A 14,893-nucleotide genomic window follows, 5' to 3' on the forward strand; every position below is an offset into this window, starting at 1 on the left:
GACAACCAAACCAGTTATCACTGGATATGATATAAGGAGTATGCTGACAACTTACCAACAGCTGTGACTCCCAGCAGCTCTCCCTCCTCGCATCTTCATTTTACATTTCTACAGAATTACAGGAATTTCCTAGAGGATTAAAAATAAACAAACAAAACTCAATAATAAATTAAAGGAAAAATCCTATAGCTACCTTACTATTTCAGAATTTGTTAAACAGACAAAAGAAATTTAGACCAGTTAAGAATGCATTTGAAAGTTTAGTTAAAGAAGCTCTTTTGAATTTGTTAAATGAAATCTGCATCCTTTCATAACTGGACCATGGTTTTTATTTTTCATTTTATTTTCACTGTATGCATAAACGTTTAGACCATGGCTTACACAAAACAAATAAGGACAACAAGACAGAATTATACTGCAAGTAAGATTATTAGAGATCTGAACAAAAATTAAAAGGAGGAATCTTCTAACTAATTAATAATGATAGCTATATTTAAAAAAATAGAATGCAAAAAGGACATAAAATTACCCCAGTAAAAGGTTGCATAAAACCAGGAACACACCATGACTCATTCTTCATAAATTTAATTATTCACTTCACATAAAGTACTGATCACATCTTTAACAGATGCACAAAAACATTCAGCCCTTTGCAACAGTATAGTAAGATTGAATAGGGCTATAAATCTTCAAAGTGCAGCACAAACATTAAGCTCTGAGAAGGATATGAAATGGTGACATACAGGACTACTTAAGTGATTTGCTCTAAGGGTAACAAAGCAACACAGTGAATTAAGGCTTAATGAATCCCAGGTTCTCCTTAGCAATGAGTCACATCAGATATCCAAGCCACTTAAATTTGCATTTAGTTTTCAATCATATTTCAGGCTTTTAATAGAAAGTCTTCTAAATGTCACCCATGGGTCAGACACTATGCAGTGCTGTCCTCTTGAATTTGTAGGCAAACAGCACAAGGCCAGGGATACTTTCAAACCTGGAAGCTGGATAGTGAAATTTTATAAGAACTTGTCAGAGCTTACCCATAAATTCTGAAAATTATAACTGCAAAGAATATGTATGCTATGAGAGCATAGCAAAAAGAGCAGCAGCAGCCATGACCATGTTGCTTGTACTGTCCTTGTTGCCTTGCACATTCCCTCCCCAGCCCCATTACCTATGGATGCTGAATTCAGGAATGAACTACCCTGGCTTAGATCCTAGGAGTGTTCTGCTGAAAGGGATCTCAAGGACAATAAAAACTTCACTCTCTTACAAGAAAAGCCTTGCAGGTTTCAAGAATGGTGCAAGCAGAACTCTGTGTGGATTTGTGGTTTATAATGTAAGCTACACTGAGATTTTTCAAGTTATCACTCACACAGAGAGATGCTGAGAATGAAAGAAAGCACATGGCTCAATTTCTAAAACCCACAGCAAAATATGTTGCCCATTTCACAGAAATCATCTCAACTTAGTGATTAATGGTCATTATAGGTTTGCATGCACACACAAATCCGCATGGGCCCACATTTCAAGTAACATTGAAAATATCTGTATTTTTAAAGGAGGAAGAACATTTGCATTGCAGTATTGTTATACTCTAATTCTACAATTATCTTATTAATTTATTTGTCTCTTTAGAAATTCTTAATACAAAACATTTTGCTGAGCTTTCCATTTAGCTGAAGCACGTCTGAAAGAACAACAACTTTACCAATATCTAGAATATTATTACAATGCCACAGGCATTTCTTAAGTTTCAAAGTTGCTGAAGTTCTGACAAGCACACATGAAGTTTTAAATAATACTATAAATATCCTGGGTCCCAGAAAGAAAAAGAAAAAAGAAAACACACAAGAAGAAAAGTCCCATAATACTGCATATTTGAAAGTTTTCTAATTTTACTGTTGTTGTTTAAACACTTCACATGAGTCCTAATCCACTGTAGCAAAGCTTATGCTCACTTTAAGCAGGTTAGCATTCCAGTTCAGCTCAAGGGGATGAGCATACTGCTCAAGTGATTTCTTTGATCACTGTCTAAATTTACAACTCACAATGGTACCAAGAGGAGGTTGTTCTATTTCCACACTGTTTGCTGTAGACAATTAATGTCTCACAGTATCCTTCTTATTTATCTGTACGCGTGAAGAGACCACTTGCAAAGTGTTTTATTATTGCAGGACCAAGATATTTAAAACAAATCTTTCAAGCAGTTGATGGAGTATAATCGGAAAGGTAGGATTATTTTTTTTTCTCCTTGTGTAAGTTTGAAAGTTACTGGCCATTCACTATTGTAACTTCAGCATTCCACACCATAAACCACCTCTCTCTACAGTACTCCACAATATTTTCTAATGACAATGCTCAGCTGTGATAAGCACTAGTGACAGAACAGAACTGTGCTTCTTTCCAGCCCATAAATTCCCTGATGTAGCAAATAAAAGCTTTCCAATCTCAGCTCTGAAGTTTAGAAAAAGACACGGTACAGAAGAAATACAGGAATACAAAACTGAATCAATCTAAGACAGTTAACACAGGTGAAAAATGGCACAAGAAAATGTGAAAATGCAGGCAAATCAAAGAACAAGAACAATGGAAGGCAAGCAGGGGAAATAAGGGGATTTGGGAAAAGAGAACTAATTGGAAAACATAAGGATTAATTTGAGAGGGAGAGCACACTGACTTCTAACAGTTTCCCTATAAAAAGCTGCAGGTTATACCATTAAATGGTCAAACACTAAAGCACAACATCCTGACAATTTTAAGAAATTTCCTTGGTCACTGTGTTGGACTGGGGGGGAGTTTGTTTTGTTTGGGTTTTTTTCTGGTGCTGGTTTCTTTGTTGTGGAGGGCAAGGTTTTGCTGGGTTAGGTTTTTTTTACTTTTTTTTTTACAAAAGAGAATCATTGACTCATTCTAACTGCTTATGGCTTTATCCAATTTTCTTGGTATTAAGAGATGCTGATGTTCTGAGCACTACAATACCACCACAATAACTGCCACTAGCAATATTTCATATAATACAAACAAATCAGAAGCATCTGAAATATTCAGGACAAGATGATTTTTGGGCACACTAAGCCACAGTTGAATACCAGAGCTGAGATCACATATCCTGCCTGGCCTAAATCCTGCCCAAAAGCATATACACAAAACACTCCAATCCTGTAGTTGAAGCAATCTCCATGGACATCCAAGTCTATTTTCAGAATATTGCTCCCTGAAGTAAAAATGTATGGCATACTTAAAGGATAAAGGCCTGCTAAACTCCAGCAGTGCCTCTTCATACCCACTTCCAAAGACTCAACAGGGAAAAAACAAACAATCAAAGAAGCACTGAGCCTTTCCACAGAACTGATGTGCAACCAAGAGTTTTCGATAAGCTGGAATGACAGAATTACAGAGTTAAGCTGCTTAGACTTCATTGCTGATTCCCTAAGTTTTATTTTCTTATTTTAACTTACAAGAATTTCACAATATCTGAAACACAGGAGATCTCCACCTCTCTCCCTTTCCTGTTCACCAAGGTCACCTAAAGATTCAAAGCCTTTCAACAGCATATTTGAAAGGTTCTGTTATCTTTGGCCCCGAATTTCTGCAGGCTAATAAATTATTTTTGCACAGAACTCACAGGCAAATACAAGAGCAAACAGCTTCTAGCAGATGGGCCAACAAAGGCCTTGTTTTCATAGTATACAGAGTGCTACTATGCTGCAAGAGAGTGGTACTGTCTGCTAATGTACATGGCACAACCACAGAATCACAGAATAAGCTGAGTAGGAAGGGCCCCACAAGGACCATCGAGTCCAACTCCTGACCCTGCACAGCACCATCCCCAAGAGTCACACCATTTGCCTGAGAGCTTTGTCCAAATGCTTCTGGAACTCTGTCAGGCTTGGTGCTGTGACCACTTCCCTGGGGAGCTGTTCCAGTGCCCAACTACCCTCTGAGTGAAGAACCTTTTCCTGACATCCAACCTAAACCTCCCCTGAAACAACTTCAGATCATTTGCATGGGTTCTGTAACTGGTCACCACAGAAAAAAAACCAGTGTCTCCTCTTCTTCCCCTCATGAGGAAGTTGTAGACTGCAGTAAGGTCTCCCCTCAGTCTCCTCCAGGCTGAACAGAACAGATGACCTCAGAATATACTTAGGAAGCACTCTGGCTTGTCAAGTTTTTCTCAGAGACTAAATCCTATAGCAGTTTGCTGTAGCTTTCATGCTCACTGCCTGACATTTTCAATTTTTCCAATGTCCCAAGTAGGATTTTTCATTGATAACAGCATCCATAAAACTGATACAATAAAAATGGAATTATTCCAGGAGGCTAAAAATATTAGCCTTTATATATATATATATATATATATATATATATATGCAGTTGGGAAACAATCCACATCTGGCAAGTACTTTTGTATTTAAGCAGGTTTAAGTCAGTTGATTCTGTAAATGGAAAGCTAAGAAAGTGACTTCTAGGCCAGAAGACAGCACCAATATCAACCCCCAGTCAAAACCACAGAGGAGGCAGTGATTGTTTTACACAGTATTTAAAGAGTTAGAGAATTCCATCATGAATTAGGATCCCCAGCTCAGTTTGACCCTCAGTCTCTAGGACATATCTCACAGCTATCAAAATCACATCTTTGATGGCACGCTGTGAGGCAGGCTGCTCAAGCCTGCCACTGGGAAAGGAGCAAAGTATAAGCAAGGGAACTTTGTGAATTGAAGCCCCACAGCAACACCATGATCAAGATCAGATTCTAGAGCTCTTTCCACGTTAGATGTTTTAAAAAAAGACATTGGATACAACCACGGATTTTCAGGTGAAGGGCTGGAACTCAAGAATCCATCCTCCATGGTGTACAGTTGCACAAGATCACACAGACACACTTTAACCTCTCAAGAGAAATGACATTCCAGACCCAGTCTCTCTGTTACATAAAAATTGGCTATAACTAATTTGCTTGTGTTGCCAAACAGATCCCCACTTAGGTCCAGCCTAACACAATTACTGACTCAAATACAGTTTCTCTGCTGATTGTTTCCTTCACATGTACATGACCATCAGCTTCCCCCGTTTTTGCCTTGTCACACATTTAGACCATGAATCCCTTGGGAAGGAGGACATTTCTGTTTGCCTTAATACAATATGGGACTAAACAGGACTCAGCCCCACTATCAAACAAGCTATGATATTTTATGGGATTGATAATTTTAAAAGACAGGAAATGTAAACTTCAATAATTTAAATACTACATTATATAATTTTGGTAAAACCAAATGTAGAAAACAAACTTAGCTGAAGAGGAAATGAATGAGTTTATGCTACCAGCTATATTTGGTTTTCCTTTATGCAAACTGGCTAATGATTGTGAGAGTTTTACCCTTTTCCCCACTCTTCCTTTTACTCTTTAAAAATAAAACAGTCATTTTGTATGGTAAATAATGTGAGTAGGGAAATGTTCTGTGACCTAGTGCTGTGAATGATGAGGAACTAGTCAGAGAGAATGTATTTACTTTAAAGTATCTTATAAATATTTAAAATAAATTGCAAAGAGCATAACAGGAAAAAAATCATATGTTCAGATCACCTCCAAGTTGTAGCCCTTGTGCCCTCTAGGGCACTCTGCTGCAGCAATAATGCCTCACAAAAAGGTCCACCTTGCATGTGAGCTGGCCTTACTCTCTCAACTGTTTATGAAACAGTCAAGAGCTACCAGGGACAGCAGTGAATGAAATAGTACAAGAACGACTTCTTAAAAACAAAACAAAGAAAAAACTAACTAACCGAAAACAAAACAAGAGCAACAACAACAATAACACTAACAAACCCCGAAACTGTCAAGGTGGAAATAGAAATCTATGATGAGAATAAAACATGGTACTTCATATGCTGACTAATACGGTCAGGAAGCCACCAGGAGTAAGTGGAAGATCTGGCTGACATTACTGGTTTGAAATGAAGGACATCTTGAGGAGGAGCCTAGCAGGACTTAACATAGCTATGCATATTATTATCAGCTTAGGCAATGAGCAACAGTTACAAATCAAAATAGAACACCTTTTGTAAAACTGATAGCATCTACTTTTCATTACCTTTCCCTTCTGCCAACACACCCACAAACAAGAGCAGGTGTGCTCAGGCAGTACGGGTAACACCCAAACTTCCCTGCCTTGAGACTGCCCACTGCTGCTTCTTAGTTTGGTGCAAAACAGCTGCATGAAAAAGCAATAATGCGAAGGGGCAATGTGGGAGCAGAAAACGCCTCAGGATCTGATAAAAAACACAGCTAGATGCCCGGGGGTATGGGAAGAGAGCAGATGTAAAGAAGTGGAGCAGTTCCTCATGTTGCATTTGCATCAATCCAGGTTCTCCCCATTCCAGCTGAAGTATTTACACTGGCACATAACAATTAGCAGGTACTGCCATTGCCAATTATACTGGTATAGTTTCTTGGCAGTACAATTATACATATGTAAGATGATTAGAACATATTTTTCCAATATAGGCAGAACACACTAAATCTGATCTTTTCTCTGCATTTTGAGAAAACAAATGTAGGCAGATATTTCCATTACTCTGACCATCCCGGCTGCCAAAGTAGCTTCTCATCAGCTCCTAGCCAGACACCACGCTAGCAGGATGCTCTTCATCTATGTCACAGCCTGCACCCACAATTAGGGGGCATAATTGACCCCTGCACAGTAGACACACCTCTCAGCTAGGAGATTTTATTGTAGTTTGGATGCTGTTATGAACAATCCAAAGATATAATAAAAAATTTGTTATATTATGGTACTATTTCACGTACATGGTAGTTAGGGTTGACTGCTACTGTTGTGATCCTGGAACAAGGATCATAGTAACTGCACATTTTTGTCAACTATTACTATTGCAAATTTCCTGGATAAACACTTAATACGTGTATACCTTTCCAGATGACACAGCACAAATAAAGGTTAAAATCGTGGTAGCACATTCCCACTGGTTATTCGGTGAGTAGGCCATAGTTTGGTGATTAGCCATGCCATATTGATGGTTCATCCGTGTCCTGGCTTAGGCCAAATTTGGGAAGAAACCTCCGACTGGGGTCCCTCCAGAAAGCAAATTCAAGCGGCCCCTCCCCCAAATTCGGGGAAAGATTTCCTTGGAGAAAAGTGGAAAAAACCTGTTTAACAGGCAAAGCATTCACCAGCACACAGATGAACAATATTGAACAACAAACCCTTTTGCCGTTCTGAAGAGATGACAAGCTCCGAAGGTCCCCCTGGTGAGGAGGTGCAGCTCGGCTCCCTCAGCCCCTCCGGCGCTGGCTGCCGCGGCCCGGCCCGGCCCCGGGGGGCGCAGCCCGGAGCTCCCGGGGCTCTTCTGGGCCCTCAGTCCAGAGCAGCCTCGAACAGCTCCAAGAAAAAGGAAAGCCACAGACCCGGGGAGCTTCTCTGCCTCAGCTAGCCGAAAAACTAACTAAAACAAAGGAGAGTTCTCTCCTGCTGTCCACTGCAGACAACACTGTCCGTGTGAAGGATGCAGGGCAGCAAGTGCATTTCTGCAAACAAACCGCGCGCCGCTTTTCTCCTCCTTCGCTCTTGGAACCAGACTTAAAGGTGCAGAACTTAATATCCAGCGTAAACACACCAGACAAGTGGGGATACAAGCACCATAAAGTCACCCCAGGACAATCCAGACAAAAAAGTCTAGTATTTGTTATTTGAGTATTTGATATTCATAGACTCATAGAAAGGCTTCTTTTGGAAGGGACTTAAGGACTATGTAGTTCAAATTCCCCTGCCATGGGCAGGGATGCCACCCACTAGATCAGATTGCTCAGGACTCCATCCGACCTGGCTGGCCTTGAGCACTTTGAGGAATGGGGCATCCACAGCTTCTGTGGGCAACCTGTTCCAGTGCCTCCCTTTACCCTCTGGGTAAAGAATTTCTTCCCAACATCTCATCTAAATTTCTCCTTTTTCAGTGTTAAACCATTCTGCCTTGTTCCATCACTATCTACGCATGTCAAAAGTTGCTATTCTTCATTTTTATAAGCCTCCTTTAAGTACTGGAAGGCCACAACAGGGTCTCCCCAGAGCCTTCTCTTTTCCAGGCTGAACAACTCCAGCTTTCATAGCGTGTCTTCAGAGGAGAGGTCCTCCAGCCTTCTGAACCTTTAAATCACTTTGATTTTTAATCTTCTGAAAAGTGTGGGATTCTGCTAATTAGAAACAATTCCATTTAAGTGTCACTTGGTTTGCTTTTGCCCCTTGCTATGATTGCTCACATACCTTTGTCATTTAAGGATTCAGTTATTCTGCTATGGATTACCTTGATGAAGCAAAAACGTTTTGTGGTATCAGACCTACATTTTCGGTCATGAAAAAACTACTCTGTGGCAGAATACAAAGCATCCAAATTTATGAGGCTGTAACTGTGAGATTTCTTTAATTTTCCAGACAACAAGCAACACATGCTTCTGATCAGTGAGAGCCAGATTTTGATAACTGGACTGACTAAAACCACTTTTCTCCCTTGAAAAAACCACAAGTCTAAATCAGTTTCATGGCTTTACAGGGAAGAAGCCTAAATTATATCACTAAATCCCATGCACAAAACCAACATCAACTTTTATATCTTGAACAGCATACAGAACACATCAAATTCTTCCCTCACTGAAATAAATAGCCATTGTCTGTACACAGCATCTGTGTGTAATATCACCCAGAAGTTGGCACTTTAGTCATGAAAATGCAAAGTATCAGGCCACCTTGTACAATGTACAATCTGTGGGTTTGATTCACCCAGGCCAGGAAGAAAGGGAAAAAAAATCACCTTAAAAATACCTTATCAGTCTTAACAACTGATGACAGTGTATGGATTATTTGCATTCAAGCAATTATCATATTTATCTGTAAAAACAGGAGGTTCAATTTGAAAATGTGCAAGTAGAGGGTGGCAATAGGACCCAAACATCCAAAACTGACAGCTGAAAGTCACCAATGAAGTTAGGCTGTGCCTCAAGAAGTCTTACACAAGTTTTTGAGGAGTCTCGATGTGTCAACTTCTCCTGTCTTCACTGGTAGCTGTATTAGAAAGACATACAAGCTGTTCAGTGGGCAAATAATATTCTCAGTGGAGAATAAAAGTAGCTGACAGACCTGTGCAGCTCCTCAGTGCCATAAAACTAAAACTAAAAAAAAAAAAAGGCAATCAACAATAATTTTGGCAATAACCTTGTGCTGGTTAGATAGCATAAGGCTCTTTCTGACAGACACTGACACTCCTTATTCCCAAATATAGAGCCTGCCTCCTTCAAAGCAGGAGAGTAAGCTGCAGCAGAAAAAGCACTTCTACAGTTTTCTTTTCTTGCATAGCAGCACAGATAGGAAGGACTGCAGGGTGACTCAAAGTCAATCCGCAGGTCATACTCTGTCAGCAGGATGGCACAGCCAGGTGTCTCACTAGGGCTGGACTGAAAGATGGCTGAAGCACAGGAATAACACCTCACTGCTGCATTTTAAGGAAGTGTGAACAAAAAGACTGAAGTCAATTCAGCTAGCAAAAAACAGCCAAACCAAAATAGCCCATGCTTTCTATAAGGGATCATATTACAGTTCCTCAGTTTAGGTCATTTATTTTAAGTTATATATGTCAAATGAGTTATTCCCTGAAGCACATTTAAAATAAATTTCCAGATTAAGATTCAGTCAGGAAAAATGAAATTAGATTTCAGTCCAGCTCTAAGTATTGGCCTCAGTGAAGATTTGAGCACAGACTGTGCTCTCCACAAACCATGATAGAATAATAGAATAGTTTGGGTTAAAAGAGGTCACCTAGCCCATGCCCTCTGCAATGGGCAGGGACATCTTCAAGTAGATCAGGTTGTTCAGATAATTCTGGGCCCAGGATGTTTTGAGTTCTCCTGCTCCCTAAACCTGCACTTGTTCTGAGGCCCTCTGGTCTCAAAACAGTGACTAAGGTCAGGGAAATACCCACAGGATTTGAAGTGTTCTCTGTATTTTAAGTAAGAGAGTTCTTACAGACTATATTCATTCAATAGTGTTGATTATCCTGCACAGTGTGTGGCTAAGTTATGTTCCTCATCTTTCTTCCTTTACATGGTTTTCCCTGTTATTCTCTCTCCCCCTCAAGCACAGGCTGGTAATGTTTTCTACTGTATGTTTACTAGCTTTCTAAATTTCTAAATATAGTTCCTCTCAACTCTACCACTCCTCCTACAGTTTTTCTGTGCCTCTTTTATATTATCTGTCATCTAGATCAATTATTCCTCTGCCTCCATGCCTCAGTAAGGCAAAGACTCATAGAGTGGTTTGTGTTCAAAGGGACTTTAAAGGTCATCTCCTCCACCCGCCCTTCAATGAGTATGGACACTGCACTTCCTTCCTCCAGCCTAGGCACATCTGAGCCTTTGCCAGACCTAGCACATGCTGAGGACAGTGTCTGAAATCTTCTGAGAGGTGTGAATGCCTGCTGAGCTCCGAAATCAAATTGAACCTCCTGTTAGGAGAAGCTTGTCAAGTGCTAGAGCTCTCTAAGGTTATTCCCACCCTACATTCTCTATATTTCCTCTGCATGTATTTCTACACAAACATGTTCTCTTCCCACACTTGCCTCTGTGCATATGTCTCCTAGCTGGTTAGAATTTGGCATATATGTTACCAAAAATTACCAACAAAGTAAATTGTGTTTGTGTTACTAGTGAGGCAGACAGACATAATTTTGATGAACAAGGATTCCTGCCCATTGCAAAGAGACTGGTGGCTCCGGGCAATATCCTCAGAATGGACAGATTTCACTGAGGAGTGCAAAGCACAGCAAACTGATGGGGAAGACAATTGCAGGATCGAGTCTGAAAGATGCCTCTACTGGAAAAAGTCATCAGAAGGGGGTGCCTCAGGCTCCTGGGAGATACATCGTTCAGGCTCATCAGCCCAGATAATACCCATGCAGGAAAAACCTCCTTACTTCCTAAGGTAATCTAGAGTGGGGAAGGATGGAGGAGAGTAAAACACCAAACAACAGAAGCATGAGGGTGTGTGGGATGAAAACTCCAAACAAACTAAAAAAAAGACTGGATTAAAAATAATGATCCAAAGTCAGAGTTTATCTGTTTGAGATCTACTAGACAAGTTATTTTAATACTGTCTCCCTCAGCTTTCTGCCTCTGCTCCTGGAGGTGTCTAAAAGGAATTTAAAAATAAAACTCAAGACAGAAGAATAAATACACCATGAACAAAAATAACACTGACCTTTTTCTGTTTCCATGTAAACTTCCAAGAATATTGAGAAAGGTGCCAAACCAATTTTATGACTCAAAACTATTTCTTCTTCCCTTTTCATGACATTATGTCTTGTTTGCCTTTTATTTACTCATAACACAGCCACAGCTTAAATAGACAATATGAGATATGTTATTACATAATTTAAAGTCAGATACCTTGTGTTTCTCAAATCTGATAAAGAAAAGCAGACTTCTCTTAAAGCACACTGTGGCTTGAAACACAAGGTTGTTGGTTTGGAGTCAGACATTATTCTTGTTATCTTCACCAAGGTCTCACACTTGAAAAGGAAGTCCTGCCTCATTCTCTTAGCAGGCACCACCATAAAAGTTTTTAACCACATCCCCTTTTTCAACATTTGTTTTACTGACGAAATTTGTGTCCTACTCTCCTCAAACTAAGACTAATTACTACCAATTTTTTTCCAACTTTTTTTAAAGAAGTTACTCTTCTGTATCATTTTGCTTTTTAAAGGAAGAAAATCAGTCTTTCATATCATCAGCTCTTCCTTGTCTCTCTGTGAACACTTATTTAACACATTGCAAGCACATTATATCTGGACTATCTTTTGACACAGTCAGCTAAAGGTCTGCTGGGATGGCTGGGGTAAACACACAAAGCTGGGCCTCTTTCATCTCTTTCACTGAAAAAAAGGATCATAAATTTAAATGACACGTGCTGATACTGAATATGCAAACCACAAGGCTATTCTACACTGCCACACTGCAAGAATCTGATTATTCTGTAGAAACTGGTACAAGCTCATCCACAGAGACACACTTTAGGGGATTCAGGAGCTACTAAAAGCTGGAAATTTCAAGTTCAAAATTTGGGAGAACAAAAAAAAAAATTCTTGGTCTCCTTCATTCCTTTTATCTCTGCAGCTCTGTCTCATTTCTCCAAATGCTCCAAGTGGTCCAGTCCACATCTAAAAAACTTCTAAAAAAATCTCTACTTAACATTTTTGCAGAGCTTTAATGCCAGGTCCTGTATTAGTGTCCAGGATTAAATAATGAGTAATAACTAGTGACAGACTTTTACAGGCCTTCAGAAATTTCATGGTCAAGAAAGAATAATATCAAGGATTAATGGCAGTTTGATCGGAATTCTGAGAATATGAATGTTAAAGCCAAGGATGTGATAAATGCCAATAACTCGCTTCTTGAAATTTATGAAAATTTAATAAAGAATAAAAATTGGTTACACAAAATATAATACAATAATAAAAGTTTAAAAAGTTTTCAGAGACAGGACAAATAATGAGGCAAATAAGAGCAAAGTAGGTAGCCCGGGTCTACCGTCCCCCTTCCTTCCCAGACAAAGGCTGAGAAGGAGAAGGGCCCCGTTAGAGAGAAGCCTCTCTATTTTTGAGGACTAACTTTAATGAATATGCATACTTTATCTAAGAAAAGCCTGTTTGCCACGAGCCTTTTGCAAAACTGCTGGCGTCCTGGAGTCTGGCTTAACTAGGTAGCTTTGTGGATTCAAGGAGATATGCATGGTTTGGATTGGCCAGGGTGGTTTCAAGGAGATATGCATCTTTCCCTCTGAAACATCCAAGAGGGGTTTTAGTCAGGCTTGTTGTAATTGTTCTCTCTGTGTAGAAACCTCTGGGTTATCTTCTCTTGGCTCTTGAGCTAAGGACAATACCTTACACACAATTCTTACTTAGATTCAATGTTAAAAACTACATTTACTATATTATTTAAAATGTTAATATTGCATAACTTTTTTTTACCTAGCATATTACATATAGTAAATATCTGCGTAGAGCCACACACACAATATGCCTTTTTCACAATCCCTCCTCTTTCTTTTTATAATAAAATTGGCTCGAGCGATATTTACTGCTCTCTTGCATCCTTTCTATGTTCATTTTCTTCATAAATCAGTCTAGCTTCCTGGAGGGGGTCTTCTACTCTGTTTTGTTTCTTTAATACCATAATCTTTTGTACCGTTTTTGTTGTATCTATCTTTTGATCTAAGGTCACTAATTGCATACCTTGAACTACACTAGTGATTAATCTGATAAAACAAGGGATCAAACAAGGGGGAAATATTCATAAACTGATCCCCTTCAGGTCTAGGCAAAAAAAGAAAAATTCTTGGCTGTATGATTCTTAGAATACAGCTCTCTTTCCACTGAGAGGGAAGTTTTGGATATGCTCTTTTCCCACATATCCAGAACAAACCGTCTGGAGCTTTCCTATAGTCCAATTTTTGCTTATCTATATTCTCCTAAAATTTAGAAACCTCTGGGATGCCAACATAAGGATTTTTTCCTGTATCATTACATTGAAAAAGTCTGATTTTATTATTATATTCACAATTTCTATTTTTTTCTTTTTTTTCTGGGTCCAGTACATGGTAGGTTCTTCTGGGATCTACCATACAGAGGTTCCATTACTAACCTTGTATCTTTTACAGGGAGTTTTTCTTACTTCATGGAGGAACTTTTTTCCTTCATGCCAAAGACATTCCTCCCCTATGACTACTGAACTTAAAATCCATCCCCCTGGCCGATTTTTTCCCCTTATACTTGTTTGGTTCCACTTAAGGAGCTCGATTGGGCTTAAGCTGCTGCCTTTCCATGGCCATTCTTCTGACATCAAAGCCCTTCTACAGACCCAACAATTGGTTACGTTAAGTTCCTTACTTATTCTTTCTCTTAATTCCACAAACAGATTTTTACCCATCCGTGAAATATCTATTTCTTTCTCTAGTTGTTGTTCCAATTTCTTATACAAACCATCCAGCGAGATTGGTACAGGCTTTGGTGGTGGTGCAGGCCTAGCTTTTTGCTTATCAGTTCCTCCTTTACTAAAACCTTTGCTTTACTCTCAGTAATGTGGGTGAAACACATCCATTTCTCCCCTTTTGTATATTCACTTCTCCTTAAATTCTCTGTAATCCAATACTTTTCCAATTGTACATGCAGTTTCCTAATCTGGAAGGGTTATAACAGTGACTGTTGATATGAGTGTGAGAAACAAAGAAGGAGCCTCGGTGTCTTTTCCATATACAGTTTTTGGTAACACCTGTAGCATGGCCTGGTCGGCATCCCAAAAGGGAAGAGCCAGAAAATGAGTGACAGAACCAGGAGAGGTCCAGTATGGCTTATACTCCCACCTCCCATGCCTATGGGGTTGCAGCCCACAGCAGGTGTATGTGATCTTCTCGGTGGCGATTATAGAGGCCAATCTGGTCTTGCCCTCTCCTCTATTGTCACTTTCTCGTAGCTAATTTCCAGGTAAATCGTTCTTGACACTCTTTAACCGTGGTCTCCCACTTTTCCTCAGCCACTTCTCGTTCAACAGGCACTAATAATTCCCATCCACACATCAAAGTTATTATTTTAGTTGTTTCAAATTCTTCTTGGATAGGGGGCTCAGGTGACACTCTACACTTCATGCAACGAGAGCGTCGTTTGTGTGAACTACAGTACCAATTTTTCTCACAGCTCAAACACTTATATTTACACCAACCAGCATGTCCAGTATTTGGGTGAATCAAACAGGGTATTTGGCTTGGCAATGTATGAGGTTGTCATTCCCCCTCCTCTTTATATAAATCACAGGCTAAGGCAAAAACACAGGGGTTTTCTG

General features: G+C 39.6%; 1 protein-coding gene across 3 annotated transcripts in view; it reads left to right on the forward strand.

Annotated features, from left to right (window-relative positions):
- The window catches only part of C7H4orf19 (chromosome 7 C4orf19 homolog), a 49,056-nt gene that overhangs the window by 21,880 nt on the left and 12,283 nt on the right, over positions 1–14,893 (forward strand). Inside the window, exon 3 of one of the 3 annotated variants that reach the window (XM_063401751.1) lies at positions 2,178–2,232. The exons of the other annotated variants lie outside the window; for them this stretch is intronic. The gene's annotated coding sequence lies outside the window, so the exon portion shown is untranslated. The remainder of the gene's footprint in view (positions 1–2,177; positions 2,233–14,893) is intronic. 3 annotated transcript variants of the gene reach the window in all.

Source organism: Prinia subflava, chromosome 7 (assembly GCF_021018805.1).
Source record: "Prinia subflava isolate CZ2003 ecotype Zambia chromosome 7, Cam_Psub_1.2, whole genome shotgun sequence".
In the NCBI taxonomy this organism is placed as follows: domain Eukaryota; kingdom Metazoa; phylum Chordata; class Aves; order Passeriformes; family Cisticolidae; genus Prinia; species Prinia subflava.